We start from the raw sequence: 17,140 nt of genomic DNA on the forward strand, positions 1-17,140 counted from the left end.
TTATATTCCTGTTGCTGTGGTGAAGACCATAACCAAAAGCAACTTGGGGTGGAAGGGATTCACTTCACCTATGCTTTCAGGTCATAGTCCATCACTGAGAGAAGCCATGCAGGAACCATACAGGAGCACTGCTTACTGGCTTGCTCCCTGTGGCTTAGCTCACCCTGCTTTTTACACAACCTAGGACCACCTGCCCTGGGATGACAGTGCCCACAGTGAGAAAGACCTTACCCTACCACATCAAATCATTAATCAAGAAAATAGGCTTGTCTACACTGCAATCTTATGAAGGTGTTTTCTCTGTTTTTGATTACCTATTCCCAGATATGTTTAGGATAGTGTCAATTTGACAAAATCCAGCTAGCACACAAGAGAAGCCACACCTTGCTTGTAACAATGGAGGACACAGAGTGGATGAAGGGAGTGAGCACAGCCATTTTGCTCATAGATCACCCCGCTGGGATATTCATACCTGGCATTCTCCATCCCTGTAGCTCCCGCCTTTAGCCAGAAGCTCTGACCCAGAAGACAAAATCGAAAGGACAAGCCAATGGGTTTCTGGAATGAGGAAGGAAGTCCAATTGAATCAGACTTGTGTTTGTCTAAAAATTACCAAGTGAAGCAAGAAATGACTGTCAGGATACCCTGGGTGTCTTGAGTGAACGCGCCTCCAGTGGTCACGTCCAATGCCATCTGGAGGCAGAAAGGAAGCTTAGCTTCATTCCTGTTACTTGGGACTCCTGGCCCAATACCATCCTATCTATAAACAGCATTCATTAGAGGAAATTAAATCTCTGGCAGGATTTCCACAGGGTCAGAGGGTCAGGCCGGCAGGGCTGCCAGGATCGGTTGTGTTGCCGCATACCACCTCCACACTAGTAGGGCGCCATGCCTGGACGGATATACATATGTGTTACAGTGACTACAGGTACAGACCTGCATCACTTCGTGTACCAAGTCCTCCCACATGCAACAGTCACTGTTCCCAGCTGCTCAAAGGATCAGCAAAGAAGAGGGATGCAGAGGCAGCATGCACAAGTAGCAGTACGCTCCTAGTGCCAGATGCTTGAATGCTGAATTGTTCCCAAGGCACCCCCACACACACACAGGGACCTCCAGTCTTGCCGCATCCCCTCAGGCTGAGTTCACAGCATGTGACATCACACCTTGTGTCTCCACAAACAAGCCAGCATCCTTGTGGAAGGAAATGACGTGAGTAGGGTATACCTCTAGCTCATCCCTTGCACCACTGTGGTCTGCTTCCAACATCCCCTTGCCTGAAAGCAGATCTTGGCTAGTAGAATTCTCACCTGAGTGGGTGTTGGTCACTTGCAGGGAGCAGATGGCAGAAGAGGGCTCCACAGACAGGTTTCTACAGGTTTCACTGGATAACCATTTAGAAATAAGATGTTCTGAACCTCAAAGGATTTTTTTCCCTAAATTTAATTAAAGCCTCCAATTTTTTTCTTTATTTGGACACCAAAGATCAGCGTTGCATGTGGGGTCTGGGAACTTGTGGGGCCCACTGTCTCTCCTCTGTAGCTCCTATCAGTCAAGGTTCTTAGGTACAAGAAAGGCAGGTCAATTGGAGGAAGAAGGGGGATATATTTCAGGGTGTCATAGCACTCACCTGTAAAGCACCAAGGAAACTGAGGCTGGGGGCTGGCCAAATCCAGGCTAGCCTGAGCTATGTAGAGGGTCCTTGACTGAAAGGGGGCAGGGGGAGTTCTTTAAAGAACACTGAAGCTGGGCAGAAAGTCAGAGCTCACAGGGCTCAGAAAACAGGTGGTGGCTGAAAGAAACAGTGTATCAGCGGACTGGGTGATGTCATGGCCAGCTGCTGTGTGAGTGGGAGGAGGTGTGTGTGTGTGTGTGTGTGTGTGTGTGTGTGTGTGTGTGTGTGTAGGAGGCAGGCGCCAGTACTAGCAGCCCATCAGCCGAAAGGGAACAGCACTGACCATAGTCAGCATACTTTGAAAAAAGCCACAGTTTACTGTCATTGTTACAAGGAAGACGCCCCAGTGGCATTGGACCCCCAGGGACAATGTCTAACCGTCAGTATGGTTTTTGCCTTTCAAAGATTTTATTTGTAGTTTGGGGATTTGGAAAGTTTCCTTTATTATGCTCCATCCTTTAAAAAAAAAATTTTTTTTTAAGTACTGCTAAGGATAGCCTGATGGGGCACACAATTAGTTGGAGGTAGGTTTCCCGGCCTCTCCCAGAATCGATTCTCTGGGCAACCCTGAGAAAGTGACCTTACTCTGAACCTGAGCTTTATCGCCTGGAGAATAAGGTTCATGGGAGGAGCCTCAAAACTTCTTTCCACTCTCATGAGAAAAGTGGGCAGGGGACTTATTTAAAGATTGTCTGCTCCAAGCAGCATCTGACAGAGGCCTCCTGTCCTAACCTAAGACCACTGCTTTCCCTCTTCAGGATTGAAGCTATCCAAGGGGCAGGATATCGTCAATACTGTTGAGACATCCTGGTTCACATCACCTCCTGACGACACCATCGTGTGCTGCTTTACCAAGCAGTTCACGATTGTGTTCCAATGCTAGGTTTCCTACCACCTTGAACTAAAAACACAGACCCTCACAGTATTTCGCACCAAAGGGGCTTCTCTACAGGTATTTTTGATGTCATCCAGTTTCCAGAGACCGTGATGCTCTCAGACTGGGCCTCAAAACACCCAGAAGGTGAGGATGCTGTATCTCTGGGTGCTGTGTCCTTCAGATACCAGGCCACCTTGCAGTGAGGCTGAAAGCAAAGGTCAGGAAAACCTGTGGTCCAGGTGGAAAGCAAGAGAGACAGAAGTAAGAAATAGCCAGAGAATCCAGTCACTCGCAGAAGAGAGACTAGAGCCATTCTTATGCCTGTCTGCAAGTACCTGGGAACACGGGAGAAAAGCAAGAGTCTGGGTTTTAGCATCCAGGAATCTTTGAAGGTTATACACTATCTACCTCTGTCTACCCCCAGCCTCTGACCTGTTTGTTTCTATCACTTAACCAGAGAATCAACTTCCAATGATGGCTAAGTCACCTCAAGCCAAATGTCCACTGAAACAATATTTCGAAAACCTAGAAAAAATATTATATTTTAAAATTCTGTTTAAGGCATCAGAAAGCAATTGGAATAGGAGGAATTTGTGGGGCATAATTCAAAAGTAAGGCCAGAAAGGTAAAGCAGAGAATGGTGAGTAGTTTGCCAACACCGAGAAGTGGAGCAGAGCTTCCTATCAGCAGGCCCTAGAGGCTCCAGAGGCAAGGGGCAAGGAGCAAGTATATACCTGGACATTAGAGTCTCGAAATAAAGCCAGCAGCTATGTGAAAGGATGGATTCAATTGTGTCACACTGTAAACTTTACATAGGTGCGATAAAATGTTTTAAAGGTAATAAAAAGAATAATAGGAAAATAAACACACAGAATCAAAGTTTGGAAATGACAAGAAACAGACTTTAGGGTGATCATGACTAATATATTAATATATTCTTGGAATTCAATGAAGAAGAGAATCTTGGCAGAAACTTGGGCTCATTAGAGGAAGAGTCCACGTCCCATCTGTAACTAACAGTATAAGAAATTAAGATTTTGGTGGATGTGATGAGCAACAGATTCAGCTAAAAGAAGATTAATGAACTGGAAAACACAGAGAAGAAAATGTAAGGCTAAAGGGCAGACACTAAGGAATAGAATACACACAGAAGGCCAGCGTATACTGAGGCGTTGGAGAGATGGCAGGAGCACTCAGCAGCCTGGCACAGCAGCTCACAACTGCCTGAAACTTCACTTGTGCGGGAGCCCTAGTCTGCTCTCCAAGGGCTCCTGCATGCATATAAACTTATGGAAGCAAAATCACATACTACTAAACAGATGAGTAGATCATGTTTAAAGTATGTGCTGCAAAGACTTAGCATGTACAAGAGGAGACAAGCAAGAGGCAGGAGTGGTGAGCCCTGAGAGCCCACCAGAACCGAATCGGGATGTAAGAAACTCTGAGTGGGTCAAGGGAAATGCATCCAAAACCCATATACGGAGCTAGGTACTGCTGTACTGCTGACCACCAAAGGTCAGGTCTCTAAAACACCCAGAGAGAAACAAAGAAGCAACAGTAATACAGGCAATAGACTTCTCAATGAGAATTAAGTAGTCAGCTACCAACACTGTCGTCAGAACGCTGTAAAACCCGACAACTGACTTAGATTTGGGGATATTTTTGTTCGTTTGTGTTCATGTTTTTGAGAAAGGATCTCACCATAGAGCACAGACTGACCTAGAATTTTTTATTCTCCTACCTCAGCCTCCCTGGCACTGGCATTGCAGTCCTGTGCCCACTCTGCCTGCTCCAACTTAAAGTTTGATGGTCAACAAGGTATCTTCCAAAAGTGACGTTGAAATTTATTCCTATCAGACATCACAAGGAGAGAAAGGTTGTCACTAGAGAGCTGTGTTGAGGAGACATGAGGCAGTCTCTCAGTGACAAAGTAGCCTGAGGTATAAAAGCTAGGGAAATGGTAAAATTTCAGAAAATATTGTCACCACTGAGGTAAACAGAAATTAATGTCACCTGTGTAAAACAGTCCTAGCTCAGGATTCTGAATGGGATTTGAAATGTGAATTAAGACATACAACAATAGAGAAAAAAATCTGAGGGTAAATGGAATATATGTATTATACATGATGCTCATGACCTGGGAACGTTAAAATATTGATTAGACTAGACTGTAGACACCTGTGTCCGTCTCTAAGAAAACCAATATGGATTTTTAAAGTAATGCACTAGCAGAGAAGTCGGAATAAATATACATTCACATTTACATGCACACACACATGTGCACACACACATACATGTTACAAGACCAGTGCTCTAACCCCTGAGCTATGGAGCCCTCGCCTCACATACACATATTAAACCAGAGACAGCAATAGACATGAAGTGTGAATGGAGAACTTCTAAGTCAAATAGGGCCACTTGTAGAAAACAAAGTAAAGATTTGTGCATATTTAAGTGTTAGCATTAAGTACCCAGAGGCCTCTTCCACCCTGGTCGGGCAGGGAGTTGATTAAAATGCACTAAGTCGACTATGAACGACAGGAGGGTCTGCTCCAAGAAGATCTCAAGGTTGCTGACATCCATAAGTTCAGGCATTGCACTATTGTGTAAATACAGATGAGGAGACCATTGAAACGGAACAGCAGCTCCTGAAATAGATGGATACACGCAGTTGACAGATGAAAGAGCTCTGCAGAGATCTGAGGAGAGCACGGGCTTTCCGGTGTGTAGAGCTGGGGGCGCTGAACTCAGAACCCTACTTCACACCGTGCATAAAAACCAACCAGGTGAACAGAAGCTCTCGGTGTGAATTGCAAAACAATGAAGGATAGAAGGGTGTGTGTGTGGGGGGGGGTGTCTTCAGACATCCCAATGATCATCAGCCCCAAAGCCCTGATAGATTCACCAGGTTGACGGAGATGAGGAACCCTGTCCATCCAAGGGTGTAATTAAAAGAAGGAAAGCTGAGAGGAGAGGCCCGGGGATTTGCTACTCTCAGGAGAGAGAGAGCAGCGGGGGTGTTGGTACATACCAGTAACCCAAGCAGTGAGGAAACTGAGGCTCATGAGTCAGCTTCAGGAAATTAGAGAGACCCTATCCCAAGGAAATAGACAGCACTGAAAGAAGTCAACAGTCCCAGAACGAAAAGATGCCAAGCAGCTATCGGGGACAGTAGGAGGATTGGGAGCAAGCACCCCGCAAAAGCAAATAGCAGGGTGACCGGTGAGCCTCAGACACTGCATGGCTCCTTTCTTCCTCGGAGTAAATGCAGTTAAAGCTATGGTCAAAAAATGCAGCATAAAACCATTGGCTAACTCATTAACGCTGACAATACCAGGTGGCAGCAAGGATGCATAGCAACTACAATGTCCCTACACTGCTGAAGGGGTCTACATTGGTATAATCACTTTGCAAAATCATTTGGCACTGTCACCCCACAAACTTGCAAACCTCACGGCCCAGGTGCTTCCCCACCCCAGCTCTGTGCCTGATACACATGTATCCATAGGCTCACTGAAATGTACTTATAGAAGCATTCATAAGCAACATTGTTTCTAACTGTCCCGAACTGGAAACAATAAGTGGTTGAATGGCTATGCATACAGGCAGGGACATTGGGGCTTAGAAAAAAAGTGGGAGGTGCGATCCACGCCCTTTGGGAAGTATGCTAAAAGAACTCCCACCTGATCGTGCTTGTTGTGGACATTGCCCTGACAGAGGCCTCTCTCCCTCATACAGATTCTTTCCACACACCACTCCAGTAGACAGAGGTAGAGGTCGGTTCCTTGTTTGGTTCTTTGGTTTTTGCCATGCCGGAGAGTAAACTCTTGTGTGAAGCAAGCACTTTACCACAGAGTTATATCTCCATTCTCTTTCACTTGAGTTTTGAGACAGCCTCAGGAAGTCACCCATGATAGCCTTCCACTCTCTCTGTAGCTCACACAGGCTTTGAACTTGTGGTCCTCTTGTCTCCTGGGTAGCAGTCCAGCCCCACCATAAGTCATTGAGTTAAGTCAGTCTACCTCAAAGAGTATCCCCTCCATGGTGTAGCCAGGGTCTACTCCCTACGCCAGCTCTGCCAGCCCACATTCCTCTCCTGAGAAACCACACAGCCATGCGGACCCAGGGTCAGGTCAACTGGAGCCACAACAGCCGGCCAGCTGCCAGCGTGGAGGCCACTCTGTTGCTCAGGACACCTGGTCCCATCAAGTCCTGCCTGGCTGCTTTCCAGTCTCACATAGATGCTAACGGGGACATTTCAACTACAAAGGCAGGCCACACAACCACATGCCTGCCACATCAGAGCTGGCTGCTCTCTCACCCTGGAAACTCCTTTCTTCACAACTTTCTCTTGGAGGGACACAGCTGCAAGCTCACGTATCCACCCCCACCCCTTTCCTACCAATGTCCACTTCATTCCCACCCTGTACCCAACACAAAAACATTTCAGAGGCACTGAAGGTGGGATGTTTTGTGGAACCATACTGAGCCAGGACCCTGTCTCTAGCAGCCCTTGAACCCAGAACACTACTGCAACTTCAGGATATTACAACCACTCCTAAGAGGTGTATGAACCAAGTCCCTGTCTGGAGCCAGACACACTCTCCTTCTGCCGTGTCTCTCTTCCTGGGTCAAGAACCATTGGGCAGGACTGCTTTATAAAATATAAGATGCCCAGTTAAAACTGACTTTGGTGTTACAAATCATTGGAGTGATGACTATCCGTTTGCCATAAGCTTAGACTTAAAAGTTGTCACTGTTTATCAAAATTTAAAATTGAGCATCCTGTGTTTTAACTGGCTTAATCTGGTCAAAGGGCATGTCCATTCAGAATGCCAGTCTTCTGCTCTATACCAGGCTCTGGGTACCCAGGGCTCTGTCTAAAGAGGTGGCAACACGCCTGGAAAGATGGCTCAGCAGTTAAGAGCACTGACTGCTCTTCCATAGTACCCGAGTTCAAGTCCCAGAAACCACATGGTGGCTCACAACCATCTGTAATGGAATCAGATGCCCTCTTTCTGATGTGGTGTACCTATATAAATAAAAATAAATAAATAATATCTTTCTAAAAAGCGGAGCTGGTAACACACTTGCCCAGCCTTTGCAGGCCCCTCTATCAGGAGATATCAGGTCCTAACAGGGGCTCTGAAATGGGAATGGAGCATGAGTTGGGGATCCCCCTGGGCCCTACAAGTCTCCTATAGTAATTTAAGAGCCCATGATGGGGGGAAGACAGACAAAGCAGTGGCCAGAACAGCTCTGCCAGCAACACACAGTGGCTCTTCTTTCAAGCACGACTTGTCCCAATTTCTCTATCTCCCAGATGCAGAAGCAGTCAGGAGGGGTGGTGAGACCTTTGAGGGGAGTTCCCTGGGAAGTTCCCTTGCTTGTTGTATGGACAGTTTTGTGCTGTGCTGTACTGTGTGGACATGCTTGATCTGTTGGTACACCGTCATTGGTTATATCACTTAGGAAGTTTCCCAGACACACGTGCAAGCAGAAAACTTGGGTGGCCACGGGCTAGGACCCTGCCAGGGTCTTGGTAATTATTTCTGAATTTCAGGGTTTTTTTTTCAAATGTAAAATAGGAAGAACATCTACCTTGCTGAGTATGGAAATTAGGTATGATTCTGCAAAACTAGAGCGACCACGTAAGGACCAGGAGTTGGGGTTGAGAGAGGAGGCTATTTGCAAAGCTGTGTTGATGCTGTGTGATACAGCAGTGGTCAGTCCTGGCACCGTACGTTTGCTGAGTTCCATGAAATCCAGAACCCCTACATGTAAGCTGTGAGATACGGGTGGTGATATGTGAGATACGGGTGGTGATATGTGAGATACGGGTGGTGATATGTGAGGGAGGGCTTTAATGGACCACTGTGTGAATGTTGATGCTTGCCAGATTACTGGTGCCTGCGGAATGGGGGGATACGAACACTTGGTGTTTTCCATTCATTTCTTCTGTAAAGCTGAAAGAGGTATGGGGCCGGGGGTGGGAGGAGGAGTTTTAAAGAGCAAAGTAATGTGCACTTAGTAAGCTTTAAAGACATTCTTTGAGTGCCTACTATGTATCAGTGTCTAGGTATCCAAAAAACATATAAAGTAGATATTGCATATGGAGCACAGAGAGATGAGAGTCCCGGAGGTGGCGAGAAATCCACCCCCGCCCCCGGGGAGAACATGAACTACGGGTGGGTCACTATGACTGGAAGGCAATGGTGCCAGGGATGTTGTAGTGTCTGGAAGGAAGCCAAGCAGGCAGAGGCTAGGAGGCGCACGTCCCAAGCCCCGGCGCCCTCGCGTGGCCGTCTTGCGCACTGCGACCGCGGGAAACAAAGCGAATCCCTGGCGGGGCGGGGCCGGGCCGGGACTGCCGAGGCTACAAGTCCTCGAAGAAAGCAAAATGCTAATGGGGATTATTGCAAGTGGCAAAAGAGAGAATACGACGAAACACCGGGTCCTTTGGGAAAGGCGACCAGCCGCACCCAGCACGTCCAGCTGAGCTGCAGAGACGCGACTCACGCAAAATAGGAGAACGAGAGCAAAGGCCACTGCCGTGAGGCTGGACCTGCGACGCACGGTCATCCACTGAGCATCCTTCCACTGGTCCAGAGCCTCAGCCCCTGCCAGGAGCCACACGAAGCTTGATGCTTCTGTCTTCTGGTTCTGCCGGTAAAGGTCGCCCTTGCTCAGCAGCACCACCCTAGGACCAAAGGAGGAAATGCCACCAACGCCTATAAAACAAGTCCAGAGCCTTGGCAAGGATTCGGGACACTGTTGAGGGCAGTGCTACCACGGCTCTCCCTTGCTCCAATCCAAAACTGGCCTAAGACCCCTCTTCTGCCCACTGCGTCTAAGCAGGACCTCTCATCAAGGCTGAGAATGTTGGGGGGTGGGGCAGATAAAAGACCCCCTGACTCTAGACTCTCTCCTTCCCCAACGCACGGCTTATAGGACTGTTCATCTCTATTCTAAGGATTAAATCAACCCCCTTCCATTTTCAAGGTGAGCTCCAGGAAGTAGTTCAAAGGCTGCCTGGGCGCACTTGCACACTCAAGCACACACACACGCGCGCGCACACACACACACACACACACACACACACACACACACACACACACGCATGCAAGCACACGTGCGCACGCAGTCAGGTACTAGCCATCCTCTTCTACACAGTCCTTGGTCACAGATTTCCTCTTCAACAATCCTGCTCCCACCCAATAGTAGCTAACATTTTCATCAAGGATGCTGATGGTCCAAGACCCTGGAGCGGGGTCGGGGGGGCGGGGGGGGGAGACACACTTCAAACCTTCCCATCTAGCTGTGAGGTTTTCCAAGAGTCTCTATCCTCATAGTAAGCCCACAGCAAGTCCCCTCAAGCCTGTCCCACTCCAAGTGTCATACCTCAAACACAGCCTCTTCCTCTGATGACTCGTGTGCCAGCCAGTCTTATGTCAGCCTGACACACAAGCTAGAGTCATCTGAAAGGAGGCATTGTCTCAGTTGATCCAGTTTTAAGGCATCTTCTTCATTAGTGATGGATGGGGGAGGACCAAGTCCATTGTAGGTAGTGGTATCCATGGGCTGGTGATCCTAGATCCTATAAGAAAGCAGGTTGAGCAAGCCATGGGGAGCAAGCCAGCAAGCAGCACCCCTCCATGGCCTCTACATCATCTCCTGCCTCCAAATTCCTGCCCTGTTCCAATTCCTGTCCTGACTTTCTTCAATGATGGATTACAATGTAAAAGTAGAAGCTGAATAAACCTTTTCCTCTCCAACAGGTTTTAGGACATGGTGTTTCATCGCAGCAACAGAAACCCTAGCTAAGATCACTACTTCTCGAAGTTCTCAGCCAGTTTGAATATGGATCTGCTGAGGCTGACCCTCCAGTGCTTGGGATGAACCATCTGCAAGAATCATCAACAGCTGACTAAATACAGATGCTTGGGGTCACTTGTGATACTTAGACATCAGGGTTTAGAAGTCACTCCCTAGTGACCTGCATTCTTAGGAAAAAAAAATATATATATATGTATATATATATATATTTTTTTCTAGACCAGGAAAGACCAGGTAGGAAATGCTTTAGACTGTGAGCCTTCCAGACCCTGTTGCAAGATTAGCTCCACCCCTGTAATAAATGCTGTCACAGAAGATACATGAATGGACAAGTTTATGCCAATAAATCTTTATTTATAAAAGCAAGGAGCCAGATACATTTGAAGGAGCCTTTCTGCTGCTTACCTTGGGTTTAGACCTATAATTTGTGCTTTGGCATCATAACTCAATTGACTGGATGAGGTAAGTGTAAAAGACGTCAGTCTGGCTTCAGAAGACCTAGAGTGGTGGCTCTCAACCTTCCTAAGGCTGCAACCCTTTAATACAGTTCCTCGTGTGCTGATCCCTAACCATAAAATTACTTTCATTGCTACGCCATAACTGTAATTTTGCTACTGTTGTTAATTGTAATGTAAATATCTGTGTTTTCTGATGGTCTTAGGCAACCCCTGTGAAAGGGGTCTGGACACACAAGTTGAGAACCACTGATCTAGACAGCAAGGGTAGACCCATGCTCCATAGCCCAGTAAACCTGAGCATGTTTTCTCAACTCTTAAAATGGGAATAATAACAAATGTGGGAGATGTCAAGAACAAAGACCTACAACTCTACAGGCCTCTGGTGTGAGCTGAAATTAACATAAGGCATTTGTCCTAGTTAGGGTTTTACTGCTGTGAACAGACACCGTGACCAAGGCAACTCCTATAAAGGACAACATTTAATTGGAGCTGGCTTACAGATTCAGAGGTTCAGTCCATGATCATCAAGATGAGAGTATGGCAGCATCCAGGCAGGCATGGTGCAGGGTGAGCTGAGAGTTCTACATCTTCATCTGAAGGCTGATAGTAGAATACTGACTTTCAGCTAACTGGAATGAGGGTCTCAAAGCCCATGCCCACAGTGACACATCTGTCCCAACAAGGCCACACCTCCAAATCCCTGGGCCAACAGCATTGATATCCACAGACAATTTTTATAAACTCTGAAGTGTTCCATACTTATAAATTTCCCAGTGTGAATTCAAGAACTATCTGATGTCCCAGCCATCAGGGGAAGACTATAAAGGGCCCTGGTAGGTCTGGAGGCCTGTGCTTACCCTAGCAGGTTTGTGTTTGGATGCATGAATGGAAGATGCTATTGCCTACTGCCCTGCATCTTTGAAATCTTGCCACCAGCTGAGCACCTTCTCAGGTCTTCTCCCATGCTATCCCATGCTTTTCCTTCAGTTCTTAGCCTTTCAATCCCAGCTGGCCAACTGCAGTTGCAAAGCAGAAGTTCCTGCCAGAGCCAGAGCAAGCTAGGCTCTGTGCTGATGTGGCCAACCTCAGGTGCAGGACCAAGCTACATTCTGTCCCCTTGAGCTTCTGTATTGCTCCATTGTGATGAAGGCAGGGGTGATCAAGGACTGGGCCACCTCTTTGTGCCATTCCTCTTGGTGCCAGAACCCAGGCTAGAACTCCAAAGGCTCTGCTCTCTGAGAAGCTGGCTGTATTGGCACCCTCCCTGATCCAGGCACTGGCCCTTGGAGCTACAGGATTTGGACTCTGTGGGTATTTAGGCACCACTCCAGGGCCTTCTGTGTCATTTCCTGGTGACCTTCAAGAAGCAGAGGTTGTTAGACGGGACAGGTTCTCAAACGCCCTGTCCTTGCAGCGAGGCGGGTAGTATCCCATCTGTGCAAGGCGTCAGGCGGCTGCCCTGGAACTCATGTTCTCATAACTTTACCCTTTGCCTTTGCACCAAGGGCCTTGAATTCCCAGTGAATGATGACCCTTGGCTGGGAGCCGACAAACAAACTGTCCAGATTAGGACATGGCCCAGGGGAGGAAGTGGTCACTTTACCAGCTAACAACACCATTCTGAGAAGGGGGTCTTCCCAAGCTACCAGGAACAGGCAGCTTCCCACACTAGTACGTAATACTGCACTTGCTGTTTTGCCCTCTCTACCCCTTCCACACTCTCTGTATCAATGGGACAGCTGCTTGGACCCTCCTGGGAGGACCCCAACAGGGCAAAGGCTCAGGAGTATCAGCAGTGCCTCACAGACTTGGGGCTGCCCAACACAAAAGCAGAGGCTCTGCCTTCTCTTCCCAAGGCCAAAGGTAGAGCCCACAGGGAAGACAGGAGAACAAGTCAAGAATAGCTTTCTCTGCCTGGACCTGCTTGCTCTGCTGCTCCAGAGGGAGGTAGCAGAATGTGTGGCTACCCTGGGAGGCAGCGGGGTCCAGCTCTGGAGCCTGGAGACAATGACCTCATCAGGCATTTCCAGCTTTTATGATCTGCCAACAAGGCCATCAGATGATGCAGGCTGACCTCTCGGGCAGTGGGTGGTGAGCTCATGCCCACTGGAATGAATGCCACTACCATTCCCATGCTCTTGGCCAAACCGCAGGCCGCTAGGCTCAGACCAAGGCACCAAGCAGGGACCGGAGGGACAAGAGTGGTCTGGAAGCAAGGGAGAAGTCAACAGATAAACCGAGGTGTCATCCCAGAGCCTGGAAACTGGGGAGCAAGAGTGCTCAGCCCCAGACTACAGGAGGTTACTGGACTTCTATGCATAAAGGTCAGTGGAACCTTTATCTGTCCCCCCCAAGGGGACCCCTGTGGAACAGCATCAGTGCAGCTCATTGGTCATTTTCTTGCCTCAGCTTAGAGCTCTGACATAGCCTCTCCCTGCATGTATGCCTTTCCCACACAGCCAGGGTCTTTCTCCACAAACATGCTGTGTGTGTATTCTCTAGCGTTGACTTTAAATCTCCTATGAGACTTGATAATGGGATGGCCTGGGACAGGTTTCCTTTCCTGCTGCTTGGCTGCATTGCCTCCCTCTTAGACAACTGTCCTTGTCCTTCCCAGCCAAGGACCCAGCCCCAAGGATCCAGTCACAGAACAGTGTGCCTTGCCACGGTTTCCCTCCTAAGGCAACTGGCCCCTCTATTGCTTTAGATATTTGCGTGAAAGAAAAGTCTCTCCTTCGAGCTCTCTGCCTCAATGTTAAACAAGAAGCAACTACATTCTAGAAGAAAGGAGAGGAGGAGAGGAAGGGAAGGAGGAGAGTGAAGGAGGAACAGGGAGGGAGAGGAGCCGAGCTGGAAGAAGTTGCTGAGGAAGAGAAAGAAATGAGTGGGAGGGGAGAACAAGAGAAGGGAGGGGGAAGGAAAAGAAAATGCAAGAGAAAGAAGAGGGAGGAAACTGATACATATGGAGTCTCAAGCTGTCTGTTGGACCATTGTAGTGAGAAGAATATGTCATTCATATATATATATATGAATGACATATGAATGACACACACACATATATATGTATATATAAAATGTGTGTGTGTGTGTGTGTGCATGTACTTATTGTGGTAGTTGTTGTTATTACTGTTTTTCTAGACAAGGTTTCTCTGTGTGACTCTGGCTGGCCTAGAACTCACTTTGTAGACCATGCTGGCCTCGACACCAGAGATCCACCTGCCTCTTCCTCCCAAGATCTGGAAATAAATGTGTGTGCCACCATCACCTGGCTGAGGTAGGCACTTAATGAGTCCATGATGCAGAGGGGAAAAATTCATCCAGGAGGCATCTACCGAGTAACTTGTGCTAGCCCATGTCATGCTCCACCTAGGAAGGAAAGCTAACGAGATTGTTTGTCCTACTTTTTTTCACTGTGTTTTCCATATTAATTCTTCCCGTCTTTCTGTTGAGGAAGTTCAGAAAATACTTGTAGTGGTTAAGAATGGCTCCCATGGGTTTATTTTCATGCTTAGTCACCAGAGAGTGGAACTTTGGAAAGGATTAGATGGATTAGGAGGTGTGGCCTCGTCAGAGTGGGTGTGGCCTCGTCGGAATGGGTGTGGCCTTGTTGGAGTGGGTGTGGCCTTGCTGGAGTGGGTGCGGCCTTGTTGGAGGAACTGTGTTATTGGGGTGTGTTTTGAGGTTTCCAAAGCCCACACTAAGCCCAATGTCCTTTGTTCCTGCTGCCTGCAGATCAGGGCATAGAGCTCTCAGCTCCTTTTCTGATACCATGTCTGCCCACATGCCACCATGCTCTCAGCCATGATGATAGTGGACAAAACCTCTGAAACTGTAAGCAAGCCTCCAATTCAATGTTTTCTTTTATAAGAGTTGCCTTGGTCATGGTGTCTCTTCACAGCAAGAGAACAATGTCTAAGATAATATTGGAGTGAATAAATGCTAACAAGTATGAAGACTGGTCCTGCGCTAAAGATTGGTGCTCTGGGTTCAAGCTCTGCAACAGCATAGCATAACGTGTAAGTTTAGGTGTGAGGTTGTAGCATTTTTCTGGGACTTGATTTCTATCTGGAAAATGACAGGTGGGGAAAATGTCTGGCCCCCTTTTGTCATTAAAATTCTGTAACTCTATGAAGAGGCCACCCTTTAAGTCAAGACCCAATAGTCAGGGCGATCTAACTGCACACCCATGCATAAAATATGAGAGAGCAATGGTTTGGGTAAGGCGTCCATTTACCCATCCCTTCCAGACAGCTTGAAGGGAACCTCTCAGAAAAGATTAGCAATTTGAAGCAAACAACTGTGAAATCCCCTGGAGACCCAGATGCACTTAATCTGGCTGGCTACCAGGTCACTTCTGATCGGGGCTCTTGTCTGGTCTTAATTTGCTTGTTAACAGCATGCCCTCCTTCTGCCCCGCTCCCTACCGTTGTCCATTCTTTGTTCTTCTGAGGAATTAAGATCACCAAATGTCACTCTTCTACTGTGAGAGATGGCTCAGCCCAGCCTCTCTCTGGTTTCTGACCTCCCTATGCCCAGCTGGTACCCGAATCTCCCACCCACAAGCTGCTTCCATCAAGACACACACATTGTAGGAAGCATCCCTGAGTGAACCGGACACGGGTTTCATTATCTCCTTTGATGTCAAATATTGCAGTATTGTTTAGTACTTTGAAGTTTAAGGTCACAAGCTGCCTTTCTGGTGACTGTCACCAGTCCGTTTCTTACAGGACTTTCATTGTAATGTAAAAGCAAACATCAAATGAGCTAACTCTATAAGTAATGTATTTGAGTTTTTAAGACTTGTAAGCCTCCGTGACAGAAAAGGCTGAAACGGGGACTAGTGAGAGGGCCCGCAGCTAAGTGTCTTTGGAGGGCATCTTGATGCCTTGAGTCAGCTCAAAGTCAGAGAGAAGGGTATCAATCAGGGCTCCTCTGTGGGTTCTGCTTTAGGTTTCCGCTTCCCTACCCTGGCTTCTCTCAGTTATGAAAAGTTACCTGGAAGTGTAAGCTAAATTAAAAAAAAAAAAAGATTTAAAAAAAATCTGTCCATTTGAGCCCATTATTTTCATTTGGTTTTGACTTTGTTGTTTTCCCTAGAAAACTGGATACAGAGAAGAAATCACCACAGGACAGATGCGTGGATCTAGAAGGCAGCTTGGGAAGATGTCTCTGTAATTGAACAGTGTCGACAGGCTACAAAGTATATTTCCAAGAATAGGAAGTCAGATAAGCAATGCATTTAATAAGGGAATACACTTTGCTCATTAAAATTTATGTTGGTGAACATTTAATAGCAGGAGAGACAGCTCACGACTCTCTATTACCCGCAAGAATTGAGTTTCAAAATGTCTGTGTGGACCACACACCGTGAAACCTATACAATTGTTAGAGTGTAGCTTATTAATGTTTTTAAAGCCTAGGATATAATGTAAAATATTAAGTGTTTAGTTCTGCATGGTGGGATAACAGTTGCTTCTTTTCTTTCTTGTACCTCTTGAAATTTAGCTTTCTTAACAAGGAAAAAAAATATTTACACACATAAGATACACCATTGAGAAAAAAAGAAAAACTGGGAGCACATGTAACAATCCTGTCTCAGGCTGGCTACTTCTGCTTCTTATTCTTCCAGTGGAGACCCCAGGAATTTCACATGGTCTTTGGTCTATTTGTCTCTTCAGCAATAGTCTTGGTTATAAGACAACCCCCAACCCTCACCCCCGCCACACACACACACACACACACACACACACACACACACACACACACACTCACACTCACACATATATACACCTGATAAAAGAGCTAAGTCTGCATGTCTTTTATTCAGTGGCATCGTTCTGGTAGCTTGAAACTGGCTGTGCTTGGATTATTTATACCCTAGAAGTTGACAAAAGCTCCTGACAGCCAAAGCGATTCAGAGCAAAAAGAACACTAACCAGTAGGATCATCAATCCTGATTTCAGGTTACACTACAGAGCCACAGCCTGTGACTGACACAGAAGCAGACACGTGGTCACTGACGTAAACTAGAGGACCCAGATACAAACAGCTATTGCCATGTGATATCCAACAGAGATGGAAAACAAGACACAAAACAACTATTCGATTGAGAAAAGACACACCTCTTCAACCACTGGTGTTGGGGAAACTGAGTCTCCACATGTAGAAGGATAAAACTTGATCCCTGACTCTCAGCCTGTGCTAAAGTCAACTCCAAAAGGATCGAAGGCCTTAAAGTAAGCCCAAGACTCTGAAACCATTATGGGACAAGATGAGGGTCACAGTTCAAGACAC

The sequence above is a fragment of the Mus musculus genome, chromosome 18 (genome assembly GCF_000001635.26).
Source record: "Mus musculus strain C57BL/6J chromosome 18, GRCm38.p6 C57BL/6J".
Lineage (NCBI taxonomy): Eukaryota > Metazoa > Chordata > Mammalia > Rodentia > Muridae > Mus > Mus musculus.